The sequence below is a fragment of the Mus caroli genome, unplaced genomic scaffold (assembly GCF_978045245.1).
Source record: "Mus caroli unplaced genomic scaffold, Mus_caroli_1 scaffold_1, whole genome shotgun sequence".
Lineage (NCBI taxonomy): Eukaryota > Metazoa > Chordata > Mammalia > Rodentia > Muridae > Mus > Mus caroli.
This window is the reverse complement of record NW_028227256.1, coordinates 136,892,110-136,908,727: the sequence shown is the minus strand read 5'-3', so window position 1 is coordinate 136,908,727 and position 16,618 is coordinate 136,892,110. Positions and strand designations below refer to the sequence as shown.

Here is a 16,618-nt window from a genome sequence, read left to right as displayed (position 1 = left end):
GGAAAAGGGTGTGGTATGAGGCCTGTCAATCAAGGCCAGGCCACTAGTCTATGGCTCTTATCAACCTAAGACAGAGGCATGTGCCAAGAGGCCTTGTTTGTTCATAATAACACAAAAAGGCTGCATTTGCACAAATAAATACAAATAAGCTGCCTTTGTCCTCTGAGACAGGTCAGAGAGTGTCAAATAGATTCAGTCCTAAGATAGACCTAGTGGCCAGCTACCATAATTCCCAGGGAAGACCCTGGAGCATAAGTAAATTCTATGCCCCAGTCCAGCTAATTTTAATAAATATAAAGGGAGAAAATATGCTCTCCTCAACCCCCAGACTTAGCAGGCTGGCTCAGACCTTGTTTGCCACATTGCTAGCTCACTTAGGATGGAGTTTTCCAACCTAGGTAAAGTCTATTGTCCTGCAACATCTGCTGCTTCCTCTAAGAGGCCACTACCTGCTGAGAGGCTGAACCTGTTTTCCTGATGATCTCCAGACATAGGAAAGAGATCCTGGCAAAGTGGGGGTTGTGTTCCCACTCTTTATAAGCTCAGAGTCATAAGTAAATATTGGGACTTGATCAGGAACTTTCTCCTGGTCTCATTCTTCTCTTTTTGCCTATTCCATATAGCCTCAGCTTTCCTTTCAGGTACCCTGTAACCCATGGCTGCAGGTGGCTTCAGGTTGTCATTTCAATTTTCTTTCTTTCTTTTTTTAAACAAAATTTATTTTAATATACATCTTATTAGATATTTTATTTATTTACATTTCCAATGCTATCTCCTTTCCTGGTTTTACCTCTGAAAACTCCCTATCCTATCCTCCCTCCCCTTGCTTACCAACCCAACCACTCCTGCTTCCCTGTTCTGGAATTCCCCTACACTGGGTCATCAAGCCTTCACAGGATCTACTGCCTCTCCTTCTGGCTGTAAAGACTTGCTTTGTGACCAAGTATATGATCAATTTCAGAGAAAATTCTATAGGTGTTGAGAAGATGGTATATTCTTTTGTGTTATGGTGAAATGTTCTATAGATAACCATAAATTTTATTTGATTCAGAACACCTGTTAATTCTATTATTTCTCTGTTTAACTTTTGTCTGGATAACCTGTCCATTGGTGAGAATGAAGTACCAAAGTTTCCCACTATCAAAATATGGCAGCCCAGTTTGTATAACCTTTAGTATTGTTTCCTTTATAAATGTGGGTGCACTTTTATTTGGGGTGTAGATATTAAGATCTTGATGGATCTTTCTCTTGATGAATACAAAGTGTCCTTCCCTTTTTCTTTTTAATAATTTTGGTCTTAGTCTATTTTGATAGATATTAGGATAACTACACCAGTTTGGTTCATAGGTCCATTTGCTTGTCTAAAATATTTTCTAGCCTTTTCATCTGAGGTAATGTTCATATTTGATGTTGAGGTGTGTTTCTTACATAAGCAGAAGCATGGATCCTGGATTTCATATCCAGGCTGTTAGTCTGTGACTCTTTACTGGAATCCACTAATATTAGGAGACAGCAATGACTAATAATTTTTCTGCATGTTATCTTGTTGCTGTGGTGGATGTGGTTTGGTTTTGGTGTAGGTGCTAATACTAGTACTAGACTCAGTGTCTTTCTCTTTGTCTCTGTCTCTCTCTGGATCATCCTGTCGGTCTTTCTGTCTCTGTCTCTCTCCCTCTTTAACTGTGTTTGTGGTCTCCCTCTTTAACTGTGTTTGTGTGTGTGTGTGTGTGTGTGTGTGTGTGTGTGTGTTTGTGTGTGTGTATGTATGTGTGTGTGTGTTTTCCTACATGTGTGTGTTTGCTTGTTGAAATCATTTATTTTGTGTCATTTTGCTAATAGCAGTGAGCCCTGAAAAAATTCCACTGATACATGAGGCAGAGTAAGGCTCATGTAATTGCCACTTTTATGGAGAATGTAAACCATTAATACTCTGGGTATTAATATAAGTCATATGTGTAACATTCTCATGAATTCAAGCTGTATAAAATCTCAAAGTCAAATCCCACCTCAGGAACCATGTTTTTTTTTTTCCATAGAGACATATCAAGAATAATTTAAACAATTAACTGAGCAACTCACAAGCAGTAATGAGTAGTATGAAGTAAGCTTGCTCCTCTGTAGAAGAACATAGTAAAACATTCCAACAACCACTCAATGTTTTGAAGAAACAGGTCATAGGAAAATTGCTATTCTGACAAGTGCTATATCTGAGCACTCAGATTCTCCTCACAGGAATCCACTCCTAGACTTTGTGCAAATAATTCTTTTATTTCATGGTTAGAGTTAACATTTTTAGGTTGAAATTTTCCATCTTGTACCTTTTACTGGAGTGTATTTGTAGACCAATACTGCTTAAATTTGTCATATCATGGAATGCCTTTTTTTCTCCATCAATGGTGCCTAAAAGTGTTGCTGGGTATAATAGTGCATCTGTGATTTCATAAAGAGTCTGCAGCACATCTGACCAGGCCCTTCTTGCTTTTAGTGTCTCTATCTTCATCAAAAAGTCAAGTTTAATTCTAATAGATGTCTGTTTATATGTTACTGGTTCTTTTTCATTTGCACCTTTTAATATTATTTCCTTGTATGTTTAGCGTTTTGGTTGTTATGTGCCAAGGGGACTTTATTACCTGGTACAATGTATCTGATTCTTGGTATGGTTCTTGTACAGTTACAGATAGCTATTCTTTTTTTTTTTTCCAATTTTTATTAGGTATTTTCTTTGTTTACATTTAAAATGCTATCCTGAAAGTCCCCTATACCCTCCCCCCACCCTGCTCCCCTACCTACCCACTCCCACTTCTTGGCCCTGGTGTTCCCCTGTACTGGGACTTATAAACTTTGCAAGACCTAGGGGCCTCTCTTCTCAATGATGGCCGACTAGGCCATCTTCTGCTACATATGCAGCTAGAGACATGAGGTCTGGGGGTACTGGTTAGTTCATATGTTGTTCCACCGATAAGGTTGCAGACCCCTTCAGCTCCTTGGGTACTGTCTCTAGCTCCTCCATTGGGGGCCCTGTGTTCCATCCAATAGCTGACTGTGAGCATACACTTTTGAGTTTGCTAGACACTGGCATAGCCTCACAAGAGACAACTATATCAGGGTCCTTTCAGCAAAATCTTACTGCCGTATGCAATAGTGTCTGCATTTGGTGGCTGGTTATGGAATGGATCTCTGGGTGAGGCAGTCTCTAGATGGCCCATCCTTTCTTCTCAGCTCCAAACTTTGTCTCTGTAACTCCTTCCATGGGTGTGTTGTTCCCAATTCTAAGGGGCGACATGTCCACACTTTTTTCTTCATTCTTCTTGAGTTTCATGTGTTTTGCAAATTGTATCTTTGGTATTCTAAGTTTCTGGACTAATATCCTCTTATCAATGAATACATATCATGTGAGTTCTTTTGTGATTGGGTTACCTCACACAGGATGATACCGTCCAGCTCCATCAGACAGGCATTCTTTAGCTTCAGAAAGGAGTGTGTAGGTTGGGGAGCAAGGGGTAGGGGGAAAGGATAGGGGATCTTTGGTGGGGGGACTGGGAAAGTGGATAACATTTGAAATGTAAATAAAGAAAATATCTAATAAATAAATAAATAAATAAATAAATGGATGAAAATTTAAAAAAAAGAAAAATTTTCTTCTATTGTCCTGCTCAAAATAATTTCTGTGCCTCTGACCTGGGTCTCTTCTTTCTTTCTTCTTCTTCTTCTTCTTCTTCTTCTTCTTCTTCTTCTTCTTCTTCTTCTTCTTCTTCTTCTTCTTCTTCTTCTTCTTCTTCTTCTTCTTCTCCTTCTCCTTCTCCTTCTCCTTCTCCTTCTCCTTCTCCTTCTCCTTCTCCTTCTCCTTCTCCTCCTCCTCCTCCTCCTCCTCCTCCTCCTCCTCCTCCTCCTCCTCCTCCTCCTCCTTCTTCTTCTTCTTCTTCTTCTTCTTCTTCTTCTTCTTCTTCTTCTTCTTCTTCTTCTTCTATTCTTAGATAGGCTATTTTTATAGTATCCCAGATTTTCTCTATATTTTGTGCAAGGAAATTTTAGACTTAACATTTTCTTTACAACTGTATCCATTTCTTCTATTGTATCTTCAACATCTGAGATTCACCCTTCCATCTTTTAGGTTTTGTTACTGAAACTTCTCTCTGGAGATTGTGTTCAAATTCCACAGTTTTTCATTCATAAAATTCCATTTTTTAGTATTTTTCTATTGATTATTCTTCCTTGAACAGTTTTCCCTTATGACTCAGCTATGTTAGAATACCTAGGTCCTGTTGTAGTAGGCTTGTTAGGATCAAGTGCAGACATATTTTACTTGCAGTTATTGGTTGTGTTTTTATGCTGGCACCTAGCTTTGTGATTTCAGAGATTATATCTGAATATCTGCTTTGTATTTGTTGCACGTAGCTTTTGTTTTGTTTTTGTGGGTTTTTGTTTGTTTGTTTTGTTTTGTCTTTACTCTTTGATTTTTGTTTCTTCTCTTGATTTTTGAAAAGTGTGGAGTGTGACTGTTATGTTTTACCTGGTAGGATATTTTCTATGGACATCATAAGTGGGGCTACTAGGGGTTCCAGTTATAATGTGTTTCTAGGTGTACAGAGATGACAATTAGGAATGGGAATAGACTAAGTGTTTGGTGATGGGGACAGAAGAAAGAAGAAACTCAGTATGTCCCACCAGGATCTCCTTATTTAGTGTCCTTAGAATATGTGCAAAAAATAAAGAGTGCTATCCCAGAAGTGCTACTTTATAGGGAATTAGGGAATTGGATCTGGAAAAACATAAGTAAAGGTGAAGTTCTATAGTTAGCCTACCTGCTTCCCTAGTAGTAGTGCATTGTGGGTTAGCAGGGAATTCATAGTGAAGTTGGGGGTGGGGGTGGAAAAAAGCAATGAGTGGAGGGAGGAAGTTTAGGAAGGGGAAGGAAGATCTGTGAAATCTGTAGAAGTGCAGTGGATGGATGCAAGTGTTCCAATGCACAGCTGATGATGGAATTCTGGAAGTATATCTGGAAGAACAGAGGGAGAAATGAAGATCTTAGTCATCTCACCTGCTTCCATGAAAGGAGTGCCCTCTACGTTAATAATGAAGGTCTATAGGATTTTGTGGTCTTCAAAAGGGCAGCAATATGTAAGAGAAGTAAGAAGGGAAAACTCAACTGGATTACCTGGCAATATGTGCAGGGTGATGGGGAAGAAAGCTGCATCAAGTACACTGTAGGAATTCTATTGAAAATCTAGGGATGAAAACTTGGGATTGGATACATAACAGACGACTGAGTAGTGAGTGTATTTAGTTAGGCTTACCTGTTTCATTGGCCTGATCAGCTGGTGTATTCCCAGGAATGCCTCCTAATGTCAGAGGCTGAGAAATAAGAGGTTTTGAGGAAAGAAAAGTTGGACTAGAAGATCTTTGTGATCCACCAGATATGGGGTCAGGAATGAAAGAGAGAAAAGCCCCTCATCTAGAATGGGATTCTGTGTCCATCTTCCCTCACTGTGCTAGAGTTGCTCCACCTTGGACCAACTTGCAGTCCTGGGAATACGTGCACTACCCTCTGAATTCATATGTGCATCTTCTTTGCTGGCTATGGAAAATACTGCTTCCTCGCAGTAATCTACAGTTTTTAGGTGTTTATGTAGATTTCTTTGATCCACTTGCACTTGAGTTTTGTGCAGGGTGATAGATATGAATCTATTTGCAGTCTTCTACTTTCTGAAACCTAAATAGACCATTTGTTGAAGATAATCTTTCTCACATTGTATAGATTTGGCTTCTTTGTCATAAATCAAGTGTCTGTGTGATTTTACTTCTTTTTTTTTTCAATTTGATTTCATTGAGAAACTGTGTTTTTAAACCACTACTATGCAGGTTTGATTATGCTTGGTCTGTAGAACAGAAATCGGGGATGATATTAGGTCTAGAAGTTCTTTTCTTGTACAGGATTGCTTTTGTTGTCTTTTTTCTTTTTCATATGAAGTTGAGTATTGTTCTTTCAACATCTGTAAAAGAATTGTTTTGGAATTTTGACAGGAGTTGCATTGAATCTGTAGGTTGTTGTTGTTAAGATGGCCATTTACTATGTTAATACTCCCAATCTGTGATTATAGGATATCTTTCCATATTCTGGTATCTTCTTCAGTTTCTTTCTTCAGTGGCTTGAAGTTCTTGACATTAAGGTCTTTCATGTGATTAGTTCGAGTTACAACAAGATATTTTATATTAGTTGTGGTTATTGGGAAGAGCTTTGTTTTCTCCATTTCTTTCTCAGCCCATTTATTGTTTGTTTGAAGGAGGGCTTCTGATTTTTGATGTTGAGGTAAATTTTTTTATGCAATCACATTTCTGAAGGTGTTTATCAGCTATAGGAGTTCTCTAGTAAATTTTTGGAGTTACTTATGTATACTATCATATTCTATAGCAAATAGCAGTACTTTGACTTCTTCATTTCTAAGTTGTATCCCTTTGACCTCCTTATGTTGTCCTGTTGCTTTGACTAAAATTTCAAGTGCTATATGCATAGGTTCAGAGAGAATGGATAGCCTGATTTTAGTGGAATTGCTTTAAATTTCTCCTTATGTAACTTGATTTTTTTCTTGCTATATTGTCTTTATTTTGTTTATGAATGCTTTCTTGTATCCCTGATCTCTCCAAGCTTTTGCCTCTAATGATATGATCATGTTTTTTTTTTCTTTTTTCTTTCAGTTTGTTTATATGGTACATTGTATTCTTGGATTTTTGTATATTGTTAAATCTGTGTATCCCTGTGATGAAGCTTCCCTCATCATGGTGAATGATATTCTTGGATTCAGTTTGATATTATTTTATGAAATAATTTGCATCAATGAGGGAAATGGGGCTGAAATTCTTTTTCTTGGTTACATTTTCATGAGGTTTGTGTATCAGGTTGTTTGTGACCTCTTGGACTGAGTTTGGTCATATTCCTTCTGCTTTTATTTTATGGAATAATTTGAAGTTCTGGCACAGTTCTGCTTCTTCCCTCATTTTGTCCAGCTACCATTGTGTACCTGCCACACTAAAAGGAATGAAGTTTAGCATGTTGCTGCATTCCAGGATCTTGCATAGCAGTAAGTGTGGGGAAAAATGACATTCTCTGAGATGCTTTAGAGTGAAAGGACTTTGTTTTGGGTGGGGGATAGCAAAAGATATATTAGCCTTGGGGAAAGGGTAGAAATTGAGGGGGGTGAATATACTTAATTGCCTAAATCTGAGGTGCTGAGAATGCTCATTTGCATAAAGAGGAACTACAGGTGCTTTCTGTACATGTCATTAAAGGAAGAAAGCAAGTTAGTCCAGTAATTTGGCCACCAGGCCACGTGACTACCTATATGATGGCAGATTTGGGGAGTCTCACAGACTACATGCATCTGGACATGCAGGCCCAAGTAGAAGGAGGGACTAGTTGTACTCCTGCAAGTCTTAAGATGAGACCTTTGAGGATTAGACATGTCTACAGCTCATCCTTGCTTTGGACTGGCTCTCTCAGTGCTCACATAAGCAGGCAAACTTTGGGGAGTACAAGTATGAGTCGTTCAGTCAAAGTCTGGTAAATTCTGATCTAAACCCATCTGGCCCTGGGCTGTTTTTGGTTTATAGTTTTAAAGATTGCTTCTATTTCTTTATGGGTTATAAGTCTATTTAAATTGTCTATCTCATCTTGATTTAACTTTGAGAAGTAGCATATACCAAGAAAATCATTAATTTTGTTTAGATTTTCCAATTTTCTACATACAGGATTTTGAAGAAAGACCAAATGATTCATTTGGATTTCCTCAGTGTCTGATGTTACATCCCCCATTTCATTTCTGATTTTGTTAATTTGAATACTGTCACCCTGTCTATTCATTATATTAGCTGTTTGTCTTTCTTATTGATTTTCTCAAAGAACCAACTCATCTGTTTTGTGAATCTTTGTTTTGTTCTCTGTTTCTAATTGATTAATTTTACCCTTCATTTTGAGTATACCCTGCCCTTTACTCCTCTTGAGTGTGTTTGCTTCTTTTTATTATACAGCTTTCAGACATGCTGTTAAGTTGCTGGTATACTGACATCTCACTCATTTCCTTATGAAGGTAGTTAGTGCTATGGATTTTCCTCTTTGCACTGTATTTGTTGTGTTCCATAAGTTTCATTAATTCCATTGAATTCTACAAAGTCTTTCATTTCTTCCTTTAATTTTTTCCTGACTCATTCAGAAGAGAGTTGTTCAGTTTCCAAGAGTGTGTAGGCTTTCCAGTGTTTCTCTTGTTGTGGAAGTCCAGCTTTAATTCATGGTATTATCATAAGATGCAAGTAGCTTTTGCAGGTTTCTGATATCTTTTGAGACTTTGTGCTCAACATTGTGATCAATTTTTGAGAAGGATTTTGAGGTGCTGAGAAAACGGTAGCACCTTCTTTTGTGTTTGGTTGAAATGTTCTGTATGTATCTGTTAGGGATGGTTTATTCTTAATATCTATCATTTTTATTATTTCTTTTTATAGTTTATGCCTTGATGACTTTTTTTTTTTTGGTAAAAGTGGAGTGTTAACATTTCCCACTATTAATGTGTGAGGTTCAAAGTGTTATGTGAGCTTTAGTAATGTTTCTTCTCGCAGTGTGGGGGCTTTTGCATTTAGAACATTGTTACTCAGATTTGAGACATCATCTTGTTGGTCTTTTTCTTTGATGAGTATAAAGTGTCCTTTCACATCTATTTTTATTAGTTTTGGTTGAAAGTCTATTTTATTAGATTTTTAGAATGGCTACTCCAGTTTGCTTTTTAGGTCCATTAGCTTTGAAACTGTTTATCCAGCTCTTTAGTCTGAGGTATGTGTGTGTCTTTTTGCTGTGTCTTTTTATTTTGGAATTTAGACCACAGATATTTAGTGACATTAATGACAAATGATTGTTAATTTCTGTTATAATAATGGGGATGTTAGTTTGTGTGTATGTATGCGTGTTTGTGTGTGTGTGTGTGTGCTCACTTGTGTGTGTGTGTGTATGTGTGTGTGTGTTCTTTATTTTGGTTTTGCTGGTTTAGATTTATTTCCTGATATTGAGGTGTAGTTAACTTCCTTGGTTTGGATTTTTCCTTCTTGTTTCTCCTGTAGGGCTGGATTTGTGGCTAGATTATGTTTAAATTTGTTTTTTGTTTTGAAATATATATTTTTTACATCAATGGTGATTGAAGGTATAATAGTCCTGGGTGTCATCTTCAGTCTCTTTGAGAATGCAAGACATCTACCCTGGCTGTTGATCTTTATCGACTCTTTTGATAAATCAGGTGTAATTCTGATAGGTCTGTCTTTAAATGTTACTTGGGCTTTTATCCTTGATGGTTCAATATTCTATTTGTTGTTATTTTTCTGTCTATAAGGTGTTTTGATTCTTATGTGGTGAGAGGATTTTCTCGCGTGTACCAACCTATTTGGTGTTCTGTTAGATTTTTGTATGATTATAGGCATCTCTTTGTTTAGTTTGGGGAAACATTCTTCTATGATTTTGCTGTAAATACTTTATAAACCGAAGAGCTTGGACCAAGAACACTGAATAAACTTACATTTTGTTCTGAACTTCTTTGAACTTTTAGCATCCATTGTGTTTTAGACATATAGTCACTATGACATTTAAAATTCTTGGTACTGGAATCTGTAGCACATATCTGGATAGCTTTTCCAAGACCATCACCAAACCTCAGGAACCCTAGTTAGGTAAATACATTTTATATATCTGCATCTATAATTATACCTATACCTCTATCTATCTATCTATCTATCTATCTATCTATCTATCTATCATCTATCTATACAAATTAATTCTCAGGTTTAAAAGAGGTACTTGAAAAAACATACATTAAACTTTTCCTGTATTCCTTATGATTATGGATCCACTTGGACAAATATATATATAATATATATGAATAATTTGCCATAGACTATTTCACAGAGGACTGTGTTGTATATTTAAACCTAGAAGCCATTTTCCTAGGTCCAGAAATATGAGTGTTTTTAATTATTTCAGGTAATCATGTGCAAATAACTAATGCATTTTTAAATATTTTTTTTTATATTGTGACTCCTTAAGATGCTATACAGGCACTTACATTTTTCTAATATGTTTCCCCATTTAGAGACATTCTCAAAGTCAGACATAGAAATTGATAATGGAATTTTTCTCTGAAATTGAATTAACATGTTCTAAATGTATAAAAACACAATATATTTGTAAAAAAGGATATATAACAGCAAATGGAGAAACATTAGGATCAATTATTGGTCTACAAAATGTATGGTCAACTCAATGCTCATGTATTAGTGAGTATTTCATTATATTGTTGCCATTATACTGATGACATGTAAGAGTTTTATTGTTCTTTGAGATATATGGTGATCATTCATTTGAAAGTTAAGTATAAGACTTCGAGTAAAAATAGGTATGGATATTTGCTTTTTCTTGTGGAGTCATTCCTGTACTGTAGACTATTAGTTCATTTCCCTTTTCAAAACCTTAAAAATATCACATAATGTTATGTCTCATGAAAGATTCTTTAACTAGTTGCTGTTTCTAAACGTCTTCCTATTGGAATAACAAAGGCTTTGTTTCAATATGAAAAGTTTCTTACCAAGATCTATATCGTTTTAAATATCTGAATTTGTGATAGCCTTATGTGTTTGATACTGAATTAAGGTCTACCACAGAACATGTCCCCATAGAAATTCTTCCCAAATATCTTGATTTTAGAAAAAAAGAAAGGTTTCCAGAAAGCAGCAAATTTTGTTGTATTTATAGTTTTCCTTGTTTTAAAATCAAAGATTAATGAAGGTTTTCTAAGAATAATAATTAGTTCTCTTATTGAGAAGAAAGTTACACCTTGCTATTTTTCAAGAATTATTCACCATACCTTAAATGACAAGGCAATTTAAGATATTCACTACATTCTAAAATTTGTAATTTTTTTATCTGTTGTGCTTTTACATGAGGTAGTTAAAGTAACAGAAATTAAAATACTTCTATGTAAACTCTTTCAGTCTAGGCAGGCTGGTTCAGCCCATAAGCACCTGCTGTGAGGCTGAACGGTTCTCCAAGATTTTCTGGAGTTAACTGCAAACTGTGAATTTGGTGAGTTTCTGCTAAAAGGCTGTTCTGACAACCTCACATCTCTACATCAAGAAACTTGGCATGACTAGGGATGGGTTTCCCTCTTTGTAAGTGCACACTTTTTTATTAAACATTCGAACCTTGCGCAGACTAGTATGTCTTGGTTCCATTATTTCTGGACCCGCCTAGATTCCCTCTTCTCTTTCAGCTCCAGGTTGCCTCCCAGACTCAAACCCAGACATGAGAGCTGCAGGCTGGCCACAACAATTTTGTGCTCTACGTGGGGTCTGAGAATGGCAGAAGAAGCTGGAAGAAACACTGCTGGTATGGAGCTACACAGATAGGAAAGAATTAGAAAATTCATACAGGGACATGGAGAAGCAACGGGTAAAAGGTTGCTAAGGGTGTGGTACGGTCTGAGCAGTAACAGCGCTGGCCTGCGCTGGACCCGCTCAGGTTCAGCAGTGATACCAGGACCTAGGAATGCAGCAGGCAGTCGGCTGCATCTTCCAGAAGCTGCTTTTTAGGCGAGAGAAATAAAAGGGTTTTTATTAAATAATCAGGCGATGGCCGCAGTCGAGAACTGCATCAGGTGGGAGGAAAGTGGATTTTGAAACTCTCCCAGAGGCAGAGAGAAATGTTGGGGGATGTCCTGCCTTTTTCCCTCTAGCCCTTACAGCAGAAGTTCTCTGTTCTCTTTGTGTTGTCTAACATCTAATGTCTGGTGCACTGGTCTGTTCATGTGTTCAATTCATGTGTGTTCGTGTCTAGTTGTCTGAATGGCTGAATGTTCTGTGTTTCATGTTGGAAAATAAAGATGGCTAAAACTTTATCTGCTAGTTTAGCAAGAGAATGGCCACATGCTTTAGCCAGGATTAGTCACAGCACCAGGGCCCCTGCTGGAAAAACTGTTTTTTTAAGAAAGGGAGTCTGCAGCCTCATGGTTTTGGGACAAAAAAGCTGATAGATGTTTTTTCCTAAGAAATTTCTCTGTATTCGTGATTATTGCATTTAGCTAATGACAACATGCTTTTTATTTTATAATTATAGCTAGAAAAATTAAAATTCTGATTAGTCTAAGTGTAGCCTCTTCATTTTTTTTTTTTTTTTTTTTTTTTTTTTTTTACTGGTAATTTGCTCTGCTTGTCTTCACAAGAGTATCAGCTCATAAGTTATTGGTTAGGGTTAAATAATTGTAAGGTCAGTTCTAGCATTGCAAATATAAAGTGATCAAAACAGAAAGCATTTTCATAAAATTCTGTTGGGTAACAAATTTTTTCAGTGGAGATGATACACAAGTGTTTACACACCCTAACTAGGGAAACCATGGTTCCTGTCCTCAGTTTCCTCCCTTAGTGTGTCCAGGCACCACTGCACACCAGGCTGGAAGGATGAAATACAGTCAGGAATCAGTGGGGTCTGCAGGATCCCAGTTTAGTGGGGAGTGAGTGCATGGGAATAGAAGGCTTTCTCTGAGGATTTTCATGAATCAGATCCTTAGATGATCTTACCTTGTGCACATACCTTCATTCTGGGTGAGTTTATATGCATACATGTTATTCAGTGTGGATAAGGGTTATATATAAACACTGGAGATTAGAAAGGGAATTTTAGGATGATTGTGAAACCACTGGCTAGAGGTTAAATTTCTGTGAATGCCTCCTTGGTATCTAGAGGCATTCCAAGAATCCCAGGTACTTGCTGGGTGGGTTCTTATCAGGAAAAAGGTATTTGAACTTCTGGGTGAGCCATGGACTATTCAAGCTTCCCCGGGTAGAGCCCTTTTTGGGTTAACCTCCTTAGATAAGGTCGAGAAAGGGAAGCCATTCTGGAAAATGGAGTCCTCCATTTCGCACCTACATCAGAGGACATATTTGGATATGTTACACTGAGACTTAAAGTTGCAGCCTCTCTCCAGAGAAGGCCATGACACTCCAAAATACAGAATACTACCAAATTCCAAATTTGTGATACATGAGTTTTAAAGAGTTACTTATAGAAATATTGGTGAGGAGCAGAAATGTCTCAAAGACAGCTGTTCCACCAAGGTCCCCTCTGCATAGTTGACAGTTTACAAAATCTGGGTCCCTGGAGCACATTGCACAAGTAGCAAAAATATATTGGAGAGTATCTTTTTCAAGTTACCCTTTCAAGAAAGCTTGGAAGGTTCCTGGTTGTTGCAAACAGCTGGTATGGTCTGTCTTTTAATTTTGAATCTAGGGTGGTCTGAGTGTCTTTTTTTTTTTTTTTTTTTTTTTTTTTTTTTTTTTTTTGCAGCTTTGCTTGCCTGAGAGTAACTCTCAACAACCAAACTAGCTTATTTACTCTGGAAAGGAGAGGACTGCTGAATTCTGTCAGTTTCAGGGATTCCTTGAGGATGTTTTGATTTGTATACCATCCTGCTTAAGTTGCTTTCCAGAAGGATGAAATATTTCAATCTCAAAGAACCTGTTACCCACCAAATTTGCACAGAATTTTCAATGTCTCCAGGTCTGACAAGGAAATGTGAACCATAGGAAAGTATAAGGGAGTGAGGGAGAGAACAGGACAAACTGATGTACTGATGTTGTTATATTCCAAATTTAATTAAGACTTATGAAAATGTGAACACACAGATAGAAGGAGCCTGTTGGCACACTATGTCTCTAAAAATTTAATAAATTATGCAGATTGGTGGTTAAGTGTTCTAGCCTCAACCATGCAGTGGAAAACTGGACAAAACTGACCACTATCCAGGCTTATTTAAAATAATCATGGAAATTTTCCATTATGATGAGATGTGACCAAATTATTATCATCATCATCTTCACCTTCATCATAATAATTACCCTTCTCATCATCTTCATCGAGTCTGCTCAAGTTAAGTAGTATTTACAGAAAACTTTAAAAACAATACAGAGTATAAATTGATAATCACATTTCCATTCATCAGCACTAGGATTTATCCTTTGAAAGAGAAACAATTCTCTCAGTGTACATCAGCTCACACAGGTCATTAAATCATATCTCATGAGTTTGCCCACTAGGTTATTAAAGTCTATAGGAAAGCTGAATTTTGTTCATATTCATACAGAATATTATGGTATGTTAATAAGTGTATTTATGTTAAATGAGCAAAAATACATAAATAGGAAAAAAAGACCAAATGAAACACAAGCTACAGATGATTATAATAGTTTTATAGAAGAATTGTTCTGAGTATTCCTTAGTATAATATTTTCCAATCAATCTGAAACTCAATATTTTGTTTTTCTTTTTTTATTGGATATTTTCTTCATTTACATATCAAATGCTATACCCAAAGTCCCCTATACCCTCCTCCCCTCCATGATCCCCAACCCACCAACTCCATACTAAAACAAAGGAATCACATGGAGAGTATTGCCAGAGTGTCTCAGGCACCTAGCAAATCTATTCCTCTAAGTTCAATCAGAAAGCCCAAGGAAAGGAGTTTTTGTTCCTTAGATACTAGTTTTAAAGTTTGTCATTCAAATTTCTTCCTGATTATTTACTAACACTGAGTTTGAAAGAATGAATTACCTTTAATGTATCACCCTAATTTTAAAATTCTAATTTATTATTTTTAAGTTATGAAGAAAGGAAATTCCAAATAAAAATATTTTTAAGACATTTTTGTTTGTTTGTTTAGCTTTTGGTAACCCCATCAAAGTGCCAAATATTGACAAAAAATTTAATATAATGAAGATTTTTGCATGCTCTTAATATAAATCAGAATAATGGACAATTAGTTATTAATAAGAATTGGAAGTACAAAAGTGGTTTAATGTAAATGCTTAGCACATCCTTTTTATATTAAATATTTTCTTATTTACATTTCAAATATTATCCCCTTCCTGGTTTCCCCTTCAAAATCCCTGATCCCATTTCCCTTTCCCCTTCTTACCAACCCACCCACTTCCACTGTCCTGGAATTCCCCTACAATGGGGCATCAAGCCTTTTCAGAACCAAGGGCCTCTCTTCCCATTGATGTCCAACAAGGCCATCCTCTGCTACATAAGTGGCTGTAGCCATGGATCCCTCCATGTATACTCTTTGGATGGTGGTATAGTCCCTGAGAGCTCTGGGGGTACTGGTTGGTTCATATTGTTGTTCCTCCTATGGGGCTGCAAGGTCCTTCAGCTCCTTTGGTCAATTCTCTAGCTCCTTAACTGCATACCTTGTGCTTAGACCCTGTAAGCTCTAAGCACAAGGTTGGCTCTGTATTTATCAGGTACTGGCAGAGCCTCTCAAAAGACAACTATAACAGGCAAATATCAGCAAGAACTTATTGGCATCCACAATAGTATCTGGGTTTCATAACTGTATTTGGGATGGATCCCCAGGTTGGGGAAGTCTCTGGATGGCCTTTCCTTCAGTCTCTGCTCCACATTTTGTCTCTGTATCTCCTCTCATGGGCATTTTGTTCCCCCTTCTAAGAAAGACCGATGTATCCTTACTTTGGTCTTCCTTCTTCTTGAGCTTCCTTTGTTCTATGAATAGTATCTTGGGTATTCTGAACTTCTGGGCTAATATCCACTTATCAGTGAGTGTATACCATGTGTGTTCTTTTGTGATTGGGTTACCTCACTCAGGTTGAGATTTCCTAGTTACATCTATTTGCCTAATAATTTCATGAATTCATTGTTTTTAATAGCTGAGTAGCATTCCATTGTGTAAATGTATCACATTTTCTATATCCATTCCTCTGTTGAGGGACATCTGGGTTTTTTTCAGCTTCTGTCTATTATGAATAAAGCTGCTATGAACAAAATGCAGCATGACTTTATTACATGTTGGGGTAACTTCTGGGTATATTCCCAGGAGTAGTATCACTGGGTCCTCAGGCAGTACTATGTTCAATTTTCTGAGGAACCAGCAAACAGATTTCCATAGTGATTGTACCAACCTGCAATCCCACCAAAAGTGGAGGAGTCTTCCTCTTTCTCCACATTCTCGCCAGCACCTGTTGTCACCTGTGTTTTTGATCTTAGCCATTCTGACTAGTGTGAGGTAGAATATCAGAGTTGTTTTGATTTGCATTTCCCTGATGACTAAGGATATTGAACATTTCTTTAGGTGATTCTCAGCCATTTGATATTCCACAGTAGAGAATACTTTGTTTAGGTCTGTATCTCATTTTTAATAGGGTTATTTGGTTTTCTGGAGTCTAACTTCTTGAGTTCTTTGTATATAATGCATATTAGCACTCTATCAGATTTAGGGTTGGTAAAGATCTTTTCCTAATCTGTTGGTTGCCATTTTGTCCTATTGACAGTGTCCTTTGTCTTACAGAAGCTTTGTAATTTTTGAGGTCCCATTTGTCGATTCCCGATCTTAGAGCATAAGCTATTGGTGCTCTGTTCACCAAATTCCCCCTATGTCCATGTGCTCGAGGCTCTTCCCCACTTTCTTTTCTATTAGTTTCAGTGTATTTGTTTTTATGTGGAGGTTCTTTGTCCACTAGGACTTGAGCTTTGTACAGGGAGATAAGAATGGGTCAATTTGTATTCTTCTGCATACCAAGAGCATCT

General features: G+C 37.1%; 1 long non-coding RNA gene across 1 annotated transcript; it reads left to right on the top strand.

The window, feature by feature from the left end:
• Positions 1-8,133: 8,133 nt before the first annotated feature.
• LOC147006135 (uncharacterized) lies at positions 8,134-11,230 on the top strand. The gene is made up of 2 exons (XR_015047919.1): positions 8,134-10,302; positions 11,017-11,230. It is a non-coding gene; the product is annotated as an uncharacterized LOC147006135 (long non-coding RNA).
• The last annotated feature ends 5,388 nt before the right edge of the window (positions 11,231-16,618 follow it).